This window comes from Halichoeres trimaculatus, unplaced genomic scaffold (assembly GCF_033239565.1).
Source record: "Halichoeres trimaculatus isolate MK-OKI-2021-1 unplaced genomic scaffold, fHalTri1.1 fHalTri1_scaffold_5, whole genome shotgun sequence".
Taxonomy (NCBI): domain Eukaryota; kingdom Metazoa; phylum Chordata; class Actinopteri; order Labriformes; family Labridae; genus Halichoeres; species Halichoeres trimaculatus.
The window spans coordinates 12,749,929-12,766,758 of NW_027437183.1; the positions used below are offsets into that span (position 1 = coordinate 12,749,929).

The following is a 16,830-nucleotide window of genomic DNA, read 5'->3' on the forward strand; positions in this document are numbered from 1 at the left end:
CCAATAAGACTTTTCCTGTCCACTGAACAGACAAACTGATTCCAGCAGAGAGCTGCTTCTGCCATAATGAAGCATCCGCTCCTTTCTTTCTTTCATTCTGTCTCTATCAATTTCTCCTTTCACTTTTACCCCTCCCTCTTCTGTTCTCTGTCTTTCCCTCGCCGTCCCTCTTCCTCTAACTCTGTATCTTTCTGCACTAAACCTCCTCCTCCTCCTCCTTCTATCCGTGCCTTCAGTCGCTTTCTCAGGGTCAATTAAGCTACAGTAACTAAACAGCAGTGCAGCCTGTCACATTCCATCCAGTCCTCCTTCATTGAGTGACTACAACTTACACTAAAACAAACGGCCTCTGAAGGAACCCGCTCCGGCAGCTATTTACCATATGAACAACTCACTTCCTAACGCACAATGAACTACCTTGACAGACCTTCTTTGCCCTAAAGCTGTCCTTCGCGGAACTCTGTTATTAACAGGGAATAAAGAAGGGTCTGTGTGCAGGTTTTCAGCCCTCTCGCCTCTGCTCCGCTCCGGTCTCCTCTGCTTTCCCAGCGCTGCAATATTTACTTCGTAGGGGGTTTGACAGAGGAGCAAAGCCGCTCACTCTCACACACCTAAGTACACACAAGCTCACAGCGGGGCGGGCGTAAGCACAGAGAAAATACATGAAACAAAAACTTTGATGTGCACACACACTTGCACACATGTTCACACAGAAACATGCACGCACTTTCAAGTACAAGAGCACCATACTGTGCGCTCGAGAGGCCAACCTCCACCAAAGGCAGATCTATTTCTCTTTCGCTCCTCATCCACCTCCAACTCACAGACACTTCAAATCTAACAGTATGTCAACAACTGAAACAGGAGAGAACAGGTACTTTAGGATTTTTTTTTTTACAGATATTTCAGACAGTTTCATGTAAATAAATGTTGGTTTTGCTGAGCTCTGCTCACTTCGTGGAGGTCTTTTCTTTTTTCTTTGCTGAAGACACCAGGAAGTTGGACCCTTTCTCAGAAGCATCCTCTTATGCAAAGAACTTGACGTGGCTCTGACAATACTTTTTGTGCGATGACAATAGAAAAGAGCTAGCTCATTAGCGTGGGACTCTACAATAGCTGGAAGAGGCATAAACAAGCCTGAGAGCAAAAGAACAGAAATCAACAGAAACTGGCATGTCATTCTTTTTTTTTTTTTTGATCAAATACAGCACAGCAATAACAGCTTCTTACCAAATATGTCTGTATGCTTCCTGATCTTGTTTTGCCTTGTGAAATTAACAGTATGTGCACCCCTGAGAACTGTTAACGTGTTATTTCCAAGGGACACATCTTGAATTTACACCCTGCAGGTAGCTAGAGCATCCTTTCTCACAACCTGATACTTACCGCCTCTATATGCTGCGAGAACAGGCCTCATTGACTCTAACACAGAAGGAGGAAATATCATGTGATCTGCCCAGGCACCCAACATGAGCTTGTTAGCTTTATCTATCCACTGGATCAGTTTAAAGGAGGAAGTTTGGTTGAACGACTCTTTGTGATCAGCTACTATAGCTTTCTGGCCTGCAGGGTGGGTGGGCCGAAACACAATCAGATAAGTTTGATTGAAAACCCAACAATCAGTGGAATCATGTTCTTCTCTGTCTGAACACACACACAAAAAGTAGATCTATAGGTCATTTGGATGAACACAACTTGTACTCAGATCTACCTACGCCTGCTGTGGCAAGTTTTTTCATCGCACCACAAAGCAGTCAAAATGCTCAATTCACCTTCCTGCCAAAATGTGTAATTGAGGAAATAGTCATGCTGTTAAAAAACATGACTCACTTCTCTTAGTTTGGCTTTGGTGTTCAAATTCACAAAGCGTATTGTAATTGAAAGAAATTTGAAACAACAGATGGTGTGACAAAATGTTTTTATTATGTAGCAATATTGTGTCATACCTTGTTTCAGAGCTCCCAGTTGAGTTGGGGCTGAATATTGCCAGAAACCATCAGCCGGGACAATCTCCTATTTGTGTTACAGAACGAGTGTGTGAGCTTTACTAATCTCTCTGTGACGAGTGCATTAGATTGATTACACTGCACTGGGGGATGTGGACTGAACAGTTTGTCTCTATAAATGTTATTGGTTTCATACAAAGACTCATTCAAAACTTTATTGAGGCCACTAAAATCTGTGATTTACCAGATTCAGATTCAGACACAGATACAAGATTATGTGGGGAAATAGGTAACTTGAGACTCTTGTAGATTTTCGGTTTTAACAGTTGAAAAAAAACATATGCCAGAAGTTTGTAAGTTTAGAAATAAGCCTTAAAGTTAGAGATTTCTCAACATTTTATATGTCCAAGATGTAGCACAGCAAACCCCCCGCTATTTGGGGCTGTAGCTTTGGCTGATGGTTACTGTCTCAATGCTTTGGTGCTTGACAACCCAGATGTAATCAAACACAGATGGCATCCTAAGCTTTGTTTGGCAATATTTTGATCTAGAATATGGAGATAAAATTGGATGTCGTGAATGTTAACCTAAAAGGAGGAGCGAAGGCTGGTGATGCAAGCTTTTCTGACATTAGCCACACTCCCTGTTATCCAATTTGACTTGGTTTCTCACACACTCTGACAGTGTTTAGCAGTGTGAAACATATTGTGCCCATTTTGACTTTTCTTTTTGCTTTTGGACTAATTGGTTAGTTGGAATAAAAATGTTTGCTCATTAATTTTCCGTTAATTGGCTAAATGCTCAATCCACTAATAGTTGTTGCTCTATCCATCTAGCTAACCTCTTTTCATTATTTGATTGTAGTCTCATGTAGACCTCTGACGCCAACAAAACAAAGAAAACCTGAGTCAGAGAAGTCAGCTTCTCACGGATCAGATCTTCATCTGACCACAAAGTCATCTGACTCCCTGCACATGTCCAATCCACTGACACTTGATACAGAGAACCCAGCCCAAAACCCAGATAACAGACACCAGAGAGGGACACATATGCAGCCCTGCCCAACCTATAACATAGCATGGCTCCACCCTGAGGGCGGAGCAACACCAGCAACATATGTAGCTGTGATGTACGTGTGACATGGAGGAGCTCTATCTTTGGTTTATGAATGCTTGTGTGCACAGGCCTGAATTCCTGGGTGTGTGTTTATGTCATGGTTAAGATAGACAAAAACTAAGAGACCTGAACAACTGATCAGGCGCTGAACAACTATACAAGAGGAGGACAGTTGAACCAGGCCAATGGTTTGTGGCATCAGTGATATAATGTCTTAAAAGCAATAAAGCAAATGCCCCAGGGAAAGCATGAGAAGCAGGAAAAGTCCCGGTCCTAAAACAAGACCCTGAGGAACTCCAAACAGCAGAGAAGCTGAAGGAGACTTTACATTTAAAACTATCTGTCATTCCAGTATCACTGCAACCTATTCAAACCTACATCACTCATCTCAAGTTTCTCACCATCACAATACCATAAAAGCCTGTCCAAAGCTTGTTATCTCTTATACATATTTGCTCATCAAAACTGCACCATAAAAGTCCTCAGAGGTGGATAAAGTTCCATCACCCACCTGGTAATGAAATACACTGTTTGTCCTCTTATACAAATGGCTGCAACACAGGTGTGCTCGCATCTCTGTCCATTTGAGAGATAGCTATCAGTTAAAAGGGTAACCAAAGCCTCTTGACTTGTCAGACCCCCCCCCCCCCCACACACACACACACACCCCTTTCCCCTCTATTCATCTCCTTATTGCATCCCACTGTGAACACTGTGAATAATATCTCCTTTTAGCTCTGTTTACTGGAGGCATATGGCAGGCCTACTGTAGTCAGCAAGCTGTTCCTATGACTGACCTTTCCTCTTTTAGTGCTGTTACTGCACTCTTATGACTGCATCATATGAACTGATCACATTTGAAAACCAAGTACTGAACACATGACGGTGGCTCTATCTAAAAGAGGAAGACAGCAGCCATCTGAGAGAACAGGACATGCAGTGCAAAAAGAGTATTAATGCCTCTATTGATCATGATCACGCCATCAGCGTCTACACCCTCCTTTAGGTGTAACACAATGCATCTCAGGGTATGAATAAGTATTACTAATGGCTATAAAAAGCCCCTGAGAGCTGGCTAACGTTCTCGCCACTAAAATCGATGTCTCCCCCAACCACAATCTTTATTTAATCTCACTATAGTGGCACAGGGAATTAAAGATGAAGAGCGGATGAGAAATTGCTCAGTCAGGACAAAATAGGAGACTTTGCCCTTTTTGGAACATCCTAAATGGACTGAAGTACCGCTGCTAAATCAAAGCATCTATTCAGAGTTTGAACTCCTACAGTATTATAACCAGTTTGACTGTTTAAAATGAGTTAAAAACACACTCTCTTGATATCCCACAAGGTATTCTAGATAAAAAATAGTGTCACTCTTTCTCTAAAATAGCACACTGACTTCTATCATTCGCAGAGGATTTTAAATAACAATCAATTAACTAAATACATCTCCCTGGTGCTCACCTCTTCCATTCAGTTGATGCTGTAGTCACAGCCGTGACAGTATTTACTGTAATAATAATTAGCCCGATGTTACAAGCTTGGGAATCCCTGTGATGAAGGAATAACTTTGACTGCCTCCAGGGTGGGGCAGGCAAGGAGAGCGCTCATACACAAAGTCACGCCTTGTTATGTAAGTGGCAGAGGTGAGATATACAGGGTCCCTAGGTAATTGAGACCATGCACGCTGCATATTGCAGGCCTTCAACAAGACTGAGGCTCTGGTGATAAGTGGAAGTGAAAATAGCTGAAACCCTGCAGTGTTGTTTTCCTCAACAATCATCATATTTTCTCTTTTTGGGAAAAAGAATACCAGTGAACGTATCAAAAAATGTGAATTTAAAAGAGGATACACTCCTGGTGAGATAGTCAGCCCTGTGAAATTAAAATATCATGCCTTAATGTGGCGATAAATTGACTAGCACATTATTCTCACTCCAATCAGAAAGCTTTCTTTTCCTTTAAACCAAAAACACAACTGCAGCCTAAAAGTTATGGTCTATATCAACCACCAGAAGCACATAAAAACCTGATATTAAATGCTAGAAACCCAGTTATGTGCTGAAATTCTGCCATGGTATGTATTTCAAATCTGTCATTTCATTGCTCAGCTGTCACAGCTTTATTGACTTTGGGTCTTGTTTTATTGGGTTTATGTGTTTTTGTTTGTTTACTCATGCTTGTGTGCAAGTGAGGGCATGTGATTGTGTCTCAGAAGTGTGTAGACCTGTGTGCGTGTGTGTGTGTGTGTGTGTGTGTGTGTGTGTGTGTGTGTGTGTGTGTGTGTGTGTGTGTGTGTGTGTGTAAGCATGAGACTGTATTGGGAAATGCACGCAAATGATCTCATTATTCCTAACCACATCCTCATTCTTCACAGTGTTGTAATGACATCAAATATCCTTGTCCAAGTAATGTCGCCTGTGCTATCTGCGGCTGTTCATTTACCAAAGTGCAGGTCAGACGGAGTTAGACGGCTCGACTAACACAAGCGCATACACACACAGGCGAACGCACACTAAGTCCTTCACCTGTTAATGTGTGAAACAAATGACGGCTGCAGTGGCGCCAGTATGAACAAACCACCGTGTCCCATCTTATCAGCTGGCTGCATGAAAACCTGTTTGTTCTAGATAGAGTCTGCAACAATTAACCAGTCAGCTTGAGGGAATTCAGCTGCACCTCACAGGACTGAGCAGAGATACAAAAAATCCAGCAGGGAGACGGATGAAGATCAGTGGCACAGGCTGGATGACAACAAACGGCCTACTCAACACTCCTAACTCCTCATCTTATCTAGGTCAGAGCTGCACCTCCACAGACTCATCCCACCTCCTTTTTCTCTGTTGCTGTCTCATTCGTTGTCATGGGTGGTGATGTAACGTGTTGTAACTTTGCGGTGTAAACCAAAGATGGAGACCAGGTAGTGAAGCCATGTGATGAAAACAGACATTAGCAACATGATTCTTTCGAATAACTGAAGAGGAATACGACAATATCATCAAAACAACTAAAAAGACCCCCAAAAAGTAATATCAAATTTAAAACAAAAACAAATAACCATGCAAAATTCTCCATTAGCAACCAAGCTCCAGTGTGTAAATGATAAACTGACACTGGGTTTAGATACCCTCTCCTCGTGTTCTGTGTTGCTATCTAGTTACCAGGCTAGCATTACTAAACAAAGCTAGCATTACTAGATTGCATGCAACCTGTGTTAGCTCACATGTACTCTTGACGCAAACATGCAGAAGGCGAAAGACGGATCAGGAGAGAGAAAGAAACTTGAAGAGGGGATGAGTCATGGATTGGCCTGCTTGTGTTTTTCCTACCTGTCACACATCTGAGACGCGCACTCTGAATCCTTTATGCAAACAGTACCTGATGCTGAGAAAACACTCACACTCTAATAATCTCCTCCAAAAACAGAAATAAATTCTCTGTGATGATGTCTGACCACTTTTGACTCATCAAACTCTCCTCAGAGAAACTGGGCACATCGCCATGCCTCTGCACTCTGGCTCCCAGCTCAATTAAATAATCACGGGTTCAATTGCTGTATATTACCACAATCAATAAACAAAGGATTTCTTGGTTATTTGGATGAAATTAAACAGATCCCACAAGAAAGAAATACTGAGAACTTATCAGGAAAACGGATGAGATGGTCCCAGATTGGGTGAGGAAGAGAGTAGATGAAAAGACGCGGCATTTCAGTATGCAGCTGGTGCCCTGGCCAATCAAACTGAACTACGCAGGGACCAAAATAGGCCTCATTGCAGAATTCTCAGTCTCCACACACACCGATTTATGCAAGAGTGCATACATACACAAACAAGGCACTGGTTGCAAGCACATCTTCACAAACCAAGCTGCAATCGCCTCCTGAATAATCCAGTCAGCACACAAATCACAACCTTAACAGGTTTTGAAAAGCAGAGAACCTTTTTAACAAATAACGTAAAAAGGCCCCCAGTAGGCTGTGATGAATGAATCAAGCCACGCATGCTGCGAACATTATCAGAGTGGGGGATGAATGAATACATTATCATGCAAGGCACAACTTCTCTTTTCCTGCCTCACAGCTTGTCGGTCTTCCTGCCTATCAACCCGCTCGCCTGATTACCTGCCCACATACAGAGCTGCTTTTGTCCAGATTAAAAGGGGTAAGGATGGGGGCGAGGCGAAATATTATTTCTTTTCACTAGGAGTCATTTTGAAGAAGAGATGTGTTGAGTTTCTTTACCTCCAAACCTCACCACTTGCCTCCCCTGCCAACAGTCCAGGCTTTTTCTATTATTCTGTCTGACAGTCTATCTCCTTCTCTACCTGTCTGCTTAAATATCCCAGTTAGCTCTGAGTCTGTGTATTCCTCCATGCTCCCTGAACGTTGAATATCTGCTTCTGCTTGACATCTCCATCAGTCTGTCTTATAGATTCCCAAAAGTGTTTCCTCTTTCCTCCCACAAAAAGTGTTTTTACAGATGTTTTAAGAGGCATGCTTAAACTTAAGTTACAAGACACTAAATAAAATGATTCACACCAATTAATTGCCTGATCAAGTTATAACCATAGCTCATGCAAAAGTACTGAGTTACTGAACAATTTATCTGCTTATTATTCAACAGAGCTCACCATGATTGTGAGTTTTGATCTTGTGTTTGCGGTGTATAAACATCCTTTTACATGCTGAAGTAATATTAGAACAGAAACAGACACTGTAACAGTAGACTCATCCCTTTCCTCCTGCATGCACCGTCCTGCAATCCGGCCTTCACCTGACTTAAACTGAGTTTATCCAGATGTGAGACTGCTTTGAAGTACATGTGCAAACCGCAAGATTCTCAAAAACTCTAATGTCTAAATTTTAATGATCTGGATAATACCACGAGTTTAAGGTGTGAAATGATGTGAAAGTGTTTAATTCTGAGGAGTTGCAACATCGTCTGCAAAAAGCATCTCAAGCTAATTAACACAACACATCCTGTTTGCTCCAGTACACAGAAAACAGAGTGTAAAAATGACACCTTGTGGTTTTATGGGGTGTTATGTACAAAGTGCAGCAACGTCCTTCAGTTAAAAGGCTCTTTAAGTCAACAATGAATGAAGCTCCAGACATCAAAACCACCAGTTTTCCCCTCGTCTCAACTGAGTTTGTTTTCAGATGTCACTTTCTGACAACGTGAACTTTGGTCTCCAGGTCACAGTCCAGGCTTTTGCATGTCCAAACATTCACCTTTTACTCCTTTCTGTAGGAAAAAGGATATTACACTTCCTGCTCTGTATAAACATTCCCAGCAAATGTAATTCAGGCAGCAATTCCATTTCCTCTATGCTGTATTTGGCAAAGCAAATTAAATATATTGAAATGTATTCCATTGGAGATAGGCTCTCCCTCCTACCTGTCTACCTGCCTGCTAGTCTCCATTTGCCTATCAGCCGCCTCTCCTCCTGGTGTCAGCTCAGGCTGCTGTCACACCGTACATTTAATCAGTCCAGCAGCCTCAGCTATACCTTACAGCCTCCCTGTGCTGACTGAGTAGTGTGCATGCATGCATGTATGTATGTGTGTGTCTGTGTGTGTGTGTGTGTGAGGCCTCCGCTCAGCAGAGTGATGATAAGTACTCCCAGCCCAGCGCTCTGCATGAGCTGATGGACGGACAGGCCGAGAACACTGGGGGCCTTGTGGTTGGGTGTGTGTGTGTTTGTGTGTGTGCGTGTGTGTGAACTGTGGTGAACAGAGGGAAGGGGGAAGATAGGCGGCTGGGGACTGGAGTGTGTGCATGGGGGTGTGTGAGCCTGTGTGTGTTTCTTCTTTTTTTTTTTTTTCTAACAAGCCACACCACCAGACCATGCCACATGGCTGCAATTTGTTCATTAGCAATGTAATAAATGTACACACACACACAGAGGTAATATTGTTCAGGGTTCTGGCTGATTGGATTCTGAAATAGAGGAGCCTCAGGGGAATCACTTGTAGTCTGCCAGCCACTGTGACCAGCAGAGGTCTGATTTCTTAACAAGGTTTCAGTCTGTATTTCTCCATCTGATGTAAGAAACAGTGTGGATATGAACTTACCTCATGGATGTGCCAGTGTGTAATTTAAACACTTACATCCACCAGCTGAAGGTATCTGAGCTGTTAGATTACTTTTAAGCGTCTGAAAGTAGAAATCTTTCCTCTCTATCTGGGATGGTAAAACTACAGGTCATCATAAAGATTTAGCAGTCACCTGGAAATAATTAATACTCACCCAGGGCCAATTACAAGCAATCTATCATCATCATCAGTGTGTCAGATGAGCTGAGGATGGCTGTAACAAATTACCCGCTGTCTAGGATATCAGTCAATGCTTGTTTAAACTGAGCTCATCCTGCCAGGTTTAGGGACACGCTAATAAATGTTTGCACACAAGTTTTAGAGAGCGGTATCAGATTATATGAAGCTCAATCCCTGCTGACTGATGATTCAAGCATGGATGTTGCAGCAGAGGAAATCCAGAGGCTCAGATGATGAACTGAATCATTGTCGTCTAGGTTGGCCTGCACATGGAACCCGGCAGAGAGGCTTCAGAAGAAGCATCATCTTGTTCCACATTCGTCGAGGCTTAGAGCCTCTGGGAGGGTATGACTGCTGCTCTGCCGCGAGCATACAGATCACCTTACACACTGGCTTTCCTCCACTTTGATGACTGATGCACACACACACACATGCACATCCCAACACACAGCCAGGAATGCCTGACTCTACGGGAGCATTTACCAAGCTGGATTTGCACACACACAGACACACACACACCTCTTTACCGCCTCCCCCACCTGGATTAATTCACCTGCTGCACCTGAGAATGTGACCGCTATGATGTCACCTGCAATCCCATCACTTCAAAGGCACAAAAGCAGCCCGGTGCCATCAGCACAAAGAGCAAATGCACCCTTGCACTCCCTCCTTTGTCCTCCTGTCCCCTAACAGTAATTCCCCCAACAGAAAGTCCACACACAGTGAGGGGGAGAATTACACAGTGGGCTCCACAATCCTGTATTCTTGGGTTTCTGCCCATTGGCACTCACTGTGCAGCACTGTAACAATGACAGCCTTTCTTTATCCTTCTCCCCACTCAGTGACATGAAAGAAAACTGCCCTGCTGACCGATTTCCTGTGCTCTTACATCTGTCTTTTGTGCACACATGTGTATGTGCGGGTAAGTCCAAGTACAATTGTGTGATAAAGGTGGTTGTGTGTGCTGAAGTGAATCCCATGATTACTGTGCTGCTGCTGCTGGTTCGCCTGCTCTCTGAAAGCCCCAGGTGGAAAGGCTCATGAGTAAGAAGGCAGCGTATGACGTGACGAGACAAGGCGATAATACAACCACCACATTAGAGCACGGCAAGCCATTAAAACGACCTAAATGAGATTATAAGGTCATTTGGGAGGTACGGAGCCTACAGCACCCCCATTTTTTCTGAAAGAAGCAGTGAATGCTCAGCTCTCTCCCTCCACAGAGAGAAAAAAATCTGAATGTAGAGGAAGGAAGAGAAGTAGAAAATGGGAAAAGGAGGAAAAAGACAGGCAGATGATGAGAGTGAGATTGAGGGGCCAGGCATGACAGCAGTAGGTAGCCCCTGCCTTGGAAATTTCCATATTTGTTGATTGTCATTGAATGGCACATGAATTCAGCATGATTTACCATCAAAACACCCAACTGAGCATGAAACAGGAGGCCCTGGTCTATCTCAGCTGAAGTCTTTTCCATTGTAATAGCAAGGTGCAATAACAGCCACTCAGTGTACTGTAACACAGTGGAGATGCAGCCGCCCCATGATGCTATTCACCAGATGATGCCTTCTGTGAAAATATTCTCCTTCACTGAGATGGAGGGAGTTTTTTTTTATTTTTGTATGTGTGTTAGACTGAGAATGAAAAGATGCACGCACAGAAGGAGATAGAGGGTTCACTGCTGAGATAAAAATGGAATCCATTTTGGTTCTTGAAGCACACTCATCCGCCGTGCGAGGACCTGCCCGCTGTGTTAGCCCGCCATTGCTCTTTCAATCACTTCCCATCCTTCCTCCTCTGCTCTGTTTCAATTGTTCCGCCTTCCTTTTGCTATAATGTTTATATAATTTCCTTCTTTCCTCCACAGTCACACCTCTTTCCTTTTCCTCTTCTCCTTCTCACTTCTCCTCTCTTTAGGCAGCCAGGCACCCCAACACTGTCTCAGGTCCTGAAACTATGGCAACGGAATGAGAGAGCAAGCGCTCTCTATGATTAATAGATGAGAGATGCAGTGCCAATCGCTGGGGCCCGGGGAGGAGGGACAGATGCACTCGAACAACGCCATGCAAACACACACGCATACTCACACAACACTGAGTACACACTCTCCAACCTCCCCACCACCACCACCATTAGCCACCCTGTGCGCTTTGTGGAAATATACACACAGAAAATTGAAAATGCTCACAAACACATGAGTTTAAAGGGCAGAGTCAGGGCTCAGAGAGCGAATGAAGAGGCGGCAGAGTTTTCCTCATGCTTAACATCCCCATGACACACACACTTCCTTATTGGCTGCCGACAAGCACACTAACCACAGAAACAACCACAGCCACACAGAGCGGATGTGGCCCTAATGAGTCTTAACAGACTGTGGCTGTCTGCATGACTCACAGCTGGCTGCTCTCACCTGTAAGAGCACAACAGCAGGACAGGAATTAGGACATTTTATTTTATTTTTTTTACACCGTGTAAGCATTTACATCATCTGATCCGCACAAGAATGGCTCTCTTTCAAGGCCAGACATTCATCTACCTCCTAGGCAATCACACAAAGCCCTGCTGCTTTTGGATTATCCCTGCAAATGCATTTCCTTTCCCTTCCATTTGTGTAATGACAGGCGACCAAAGTCAGCTCAGACAGGGGTATTACATCGCATGTGCTAAATGCTTAAAAATACATGTTCAGGAAGAGAGAGAGAGCTCATCGCAAAAGATTTTTGCTGTGGTTTCAAAAGAAGTAGAAAAGTTGGCTCCTCAACAGTCCTCAGATGAGCTGGCTATCACTTTCTAATTCATTTAATTTCTAACAACAAAGCTTTGCCAGGGAGCAACAGCCAAAAACACCAACAGACTGTCCGCCAATTCCGCCCAAATGAGCCTTTTTTTGCCTGCTCCTGCATGCCTCTGGCTTTCTTGGCGTAAACAGACAACACACTCAATCAATTATGTTAATGTAATGAGGATGAGGAGCGTTTAGCACATGGACGGTTAATTCAATGGATTCACATTGGGAGCTGGAAGGGGTTAAGGCTAAGTGGGAGTGGAGCAGCCAGTTAGAACGACACAATGAAAGTTAGGAGCTGGAACGCCCTGTATCCATGCATATGTGTGTGTTTGTGTGTGTGTGTTTTATAGACATAGAGAGCATGGAACAAGATGCTGAAGCAAGTGATTAGAGGGTGATTACATTGTCAATGAGCCATGCTGTGAAAGCTGGACCATACTGCACAGTGAGATATATTAGGTCCCTGTAGTATAATGAATATCATTCATCAACTCTTGTTAATAGTGGGCGGTATGATCCAAAGTAACTGGAAAGAAAAGCAAACTGCTGTAATATACTAACAGAGCTGAGTTATCCGAATTCAGAAGTAGGTTTGCCATCACCTCTCATGCTTGTGTAACATTACTCACCATGATTTTTTAGATAAAATGAAAAGCGTTTATCTAATAATCACTGAGAGGAATCATAGCCCCAGAAAAATAAAAGATGGAGCAGCAGGAGATTAAATAAAATGTTTACAGAGAGGGGGAGTTGTGTAATTTGCTACAGCAGGTTAGAATATCTTCCTGTCTCTTTTTTCACCTTCTGAATCACAACACCGAAACACCCACTGAATCTGAAACGAGAGCCAGCTCGAGTACAGCCTAAATCAGCGAATGTGCGATGTAACACGGTGATGGACATTTCCATTAAAACACACAGATCCTCTGATTCTGCTGTGCTGTATTTCCACAGCAAGATGTGCTGTGCTAAAAACACAAATGCAAACTCATGATTATCCTCTTCTTTCTGGACATATGCCACTGCTGGAGCAGGTTTGTCATTTAGTGTGCAGGCTGTGTAATTGAAGCAGCGGCAATTTAGAAAGATGTGGAATCTGGAAAATAGGTTAAGCATCAATAAATCACATCCAGATGAGTGAGAGGGGTTTGATGCTTGCTTGCACCCTAATTGTTTAATAAAAAATACACACAGCAGCCCACACACGAAGAGAAGCATCAATAAAACATGGCTGTGATGAAATATGCATAAATACACACACTATTGAACGCTGGGTATTGACACTGACTGAATGAGGAGCAATGGTTAACAGCAGCTGACCGGTGTGCCTGTTTATAATAGAGGGCCAATTCATTTCAACGGGAGCAAAGCCATTTATCAATTATTCAAAGCTATTCAGGCTGTGTCTGCATCTGTCCTTAACGGGCAAAGGTAAATACCAACTCTCATCTCTCTGTCTCACTTTCAAACTCACACATACACATGCACACACACACACATACAGTGTGACAAATCCACATCAGTCACACACAATGCCATCCCCACTGCCATTGTTAGGGGATCGGCGGATCAAACGCTCCACGGAGCATTGCTCCAAATACAAGCAACAACTCCAGTGGCTCCGCTTGGCTCTATCCTGCCTCTCCAGGAGGAGAAGAGCAGGCAGGCTGCTGTCACAAAGGTAATCACGCTGTAATTCAAGCATCAGCAGCACAACATGCCATAGTATGTAGTGCTAATAGCAGGATTTGCACTCTGCTTTTGTGTTGTTGCATGAAGCGGTGTAAGGGGGGGATTTACAGTCTGTGCAACATCTCAAAAAAGCCTCCAGGACATGAGAACGCCTTGAGGCTCATGTTGTCGGAGGAGGGGTGGTAAAATATTAAAAAACATTCTGCTATTCTACATTCAAGATCTACGTGTAATCAGAAGTGCAGCCTGTATCCATCTGATGGGAAACATCAGGTCATAGTGAGAAAAACCTGCACACATTAGTCCATTACCAGATATTTCCAGTGATTTGAGGAAAACAGATAAAACACACACCCCTTCCTTTCAGTTCTGGCATCAAATCCTCTAATCTTTTTTCCCTTATTGTAAAGACCAATACTAGAATCACATTTCCAAAACACTACTTCTCACTGCTGAAATTCAGGTGACATGAAGCACATTTTTCTGTGTGCCTTCAGTACTTCTTGGATTCATCCGTTGCTATCACCCCCTTTTGCACACTTGATAATCTATAACCTACATTCAGAGTTGCTGAATCCTTTTTCCAGCTTTCCCAGTGCCTCTAGGGGGATTTTTTTATACTGGGAGGAGAGGAGAGGAGAGGAGAGGAGAGGAGAGGAGAGGAGAGGAGAGGAGAGGGAAATCTCTGGCTGGGTGTTGGCAGTCAGGCTGCTGGCTCAGGTTCATGAGGCCTCTCGCTCCTCTCCCAGCTTGTTAAAGCACTTCATTTAATGGCAAATCCACTTCTGAAGACCGGTGCAATTTTCTATCCTTGTCAGAATTACAAACATTTGATTGATCTTTTGGGGTATGAGTAATGGTGGCCAGTCAGACTCATGGTAGCTGGAAGTCCCTGAACACACCCTAGTCTATGTGTCTGTCAGAGGGAGAGAGAAAGAGAGGAAGAGGGAGGCGAGGGTCTATCCTAACTCACTTAGGAAAGCTAAAAATCTGCATTTAGAACAAAGCACATTTAAAGAAACCTTTGTGAATCAGATGGAGCAGCATTAAGCTTGTAAAACAGGCTACCAGCACCATTAGCATACATGCAAATTGCTGCTCTGATTTTGCTGTTTTCAATAGTGTGAAAATTAATAGCAAATGAAATTCCCATCATGCATTGTACTGGAACAAGCACCTCAGTGTTTCTGCGTTTTCGAAACAAATCAGGCGTGGACTTGTTATTGAGCTCATATAATATCAGATTGTTCTGTGTTTACCCTCATCACACTTCGATACGGTTGTCTAGTTTTAAAGCATCCTCAGTCAGAGGGGTTGAAGTGAATAAAAGAAGCGCTGTTAGACTGAGAAACAGAAACAACACTCGCTCCGTGTCCAGCAAGTTCCCCCAGCAAGCACGTTTTTTATCCTCAACATGTACCAGCCTCCCGTACTGATCGCAGTAACGTTATCTTTTTGTTTAGACTCAGGTTTCAGGGATACTCTGTGACTGATACTTCTTTATTCCGTATGGGTAAACAGCATTAGAGGGATTACGCACGAAACTGTTGTCTGTTTATATCGCCACAAGGTTGTTTTCATATGAAAATGGGTCACAGATCAAACCAAAAATAAAATAAAGGCACTTTCAGGTGGTTTTGAACTTGAGATTTGCTGTTCATAAGCGCACAATCACGTTAAGTTGCCGAAGTAACGCCGTGGGTCTGATGCACTTGTCGCCCGGCAGCCTGCCTGCCTGAAGAGAAAACAAGCCTCCGGGGCTAGAGAAAGACTGGTACAGGCTCTACGCGCACCCAAAGTTTGAAATAAACAAAGAAATCTTACCTTCAGCTCATGAATGGATGCGCTTCGGAGTGGTTTCACAGGTCTGTCTTTAGTAATCCATTGGACATGGCTCTCAAAGCAGTTCAGACGGTGCTCGCTTCGGAATAACAATACGAGCGCTACTTTTCTCTTGCGCTTCTTTTTGTTACATGCCGCGCTCAAATCACACCTCTTCAAACGAGAATATCCATCGGAAATCCAACCAGGAGGGGAAATAAAAGGGTTCGTTTGGGTTTTAAAACTCCCCTCAGGTTAAAGTGAACGCGCAGAGTGTCCCAGAGCTAGCTACGGAGCTGGATACAGTCCCTTCCACAAAAGCCGACGGTCATCCTATTTGGAGATGAAGCTTTACCAGACTGGAGCGGAGCGCAGCGATCCCAGCTGTCACCCACCCGCTACACACACACGCTCTCACACATACATAGGGAGGAGCTACGTCGCTGGAACGGGGGGTATTGTGTCAATGGGTGCCAGTTATGGACAACTGTATTTCTATTTTTACGCAGCGGCATTTCAGAGGAATGCGCGTTGGGAAAGAGAAAGCCTGCGCGCAGTTTGAAGGAGAAAAAAGAAAAGTGTAAAGAGGATAGTTTGAAATGCAGTTAAAATTAACTGCTATTTTTCAAGACTCGCAGTCTGTTGGCCCAGTGTCATGCAAACTGTCAGAGGTAATTTTGAAGACACAATAAAGATGCAGGTCCCCCTTTGTGCCACCCGTATTGTACAGTTTCTGTGCACAACCGATGCGAATCGGTATGTGATCAGGTTCAAAGCGGCTCTTGTCTGTTGTCTCTGGTCTTTGGAGCGCACTTCCTTCCCTGGTGGTCCCTCCTGGTCCCGGGCTGGCACTGACGCGCGCACACGCACGCACGTACTCACGCAATCAGCAATGCTTTGCAGTTCTTTTCTACAAATGAGCCCTGATATCATCTTAAGGGCCATCAGGTGAAATCTGAACAACATCAGCAAAAATAAGAAAGTTGCAGCTTTAATTAAGGCTACAATCTCAGGGAATCTTGCTACACACACACACACACACAGACACAGACACACACACAGACACACACACACACACACACACACACACACACACACACACACACACACACACACACACACACACACACTTTTAAAGAGAGCCAAGATCAACATCAATTTGTTAGATTTAAAACTGCAAACTCGCCACAAAA

The 16,830-nt window shown here is 43.7% G+C and overlaps 1 protein-coding gene across 2 annotated transcripts in view; it reads right to left on the minus strand.

Annotated features, from left to right (window-relative positions):
* sema6a (sema domain, transmembrane domain (TM), and cytoplasmic domain, (semaphorin) 6A) overlaps nucleotides 1–16,096 on the minus strand; it is a 126,994-nt gene extending 110,898 nt beyond the window's left edge. The window contains exon 1 of one of the 2 annotated variants that reach the window (XM_074669512.1): nucleotides 15,641–16,096. The gene's annotated coding sequence lies outside the window, so the exon portion shown is untranslated. The remainder of the gene's footprint in view (nucleotides 1–15,640) is intronic. The other variant, XM_074669513.1, reaches the window with a different exon arrangement.
* Between the last annotated feature and the right edge of the window lie 734 nt (nucleotides 16,097–16,830).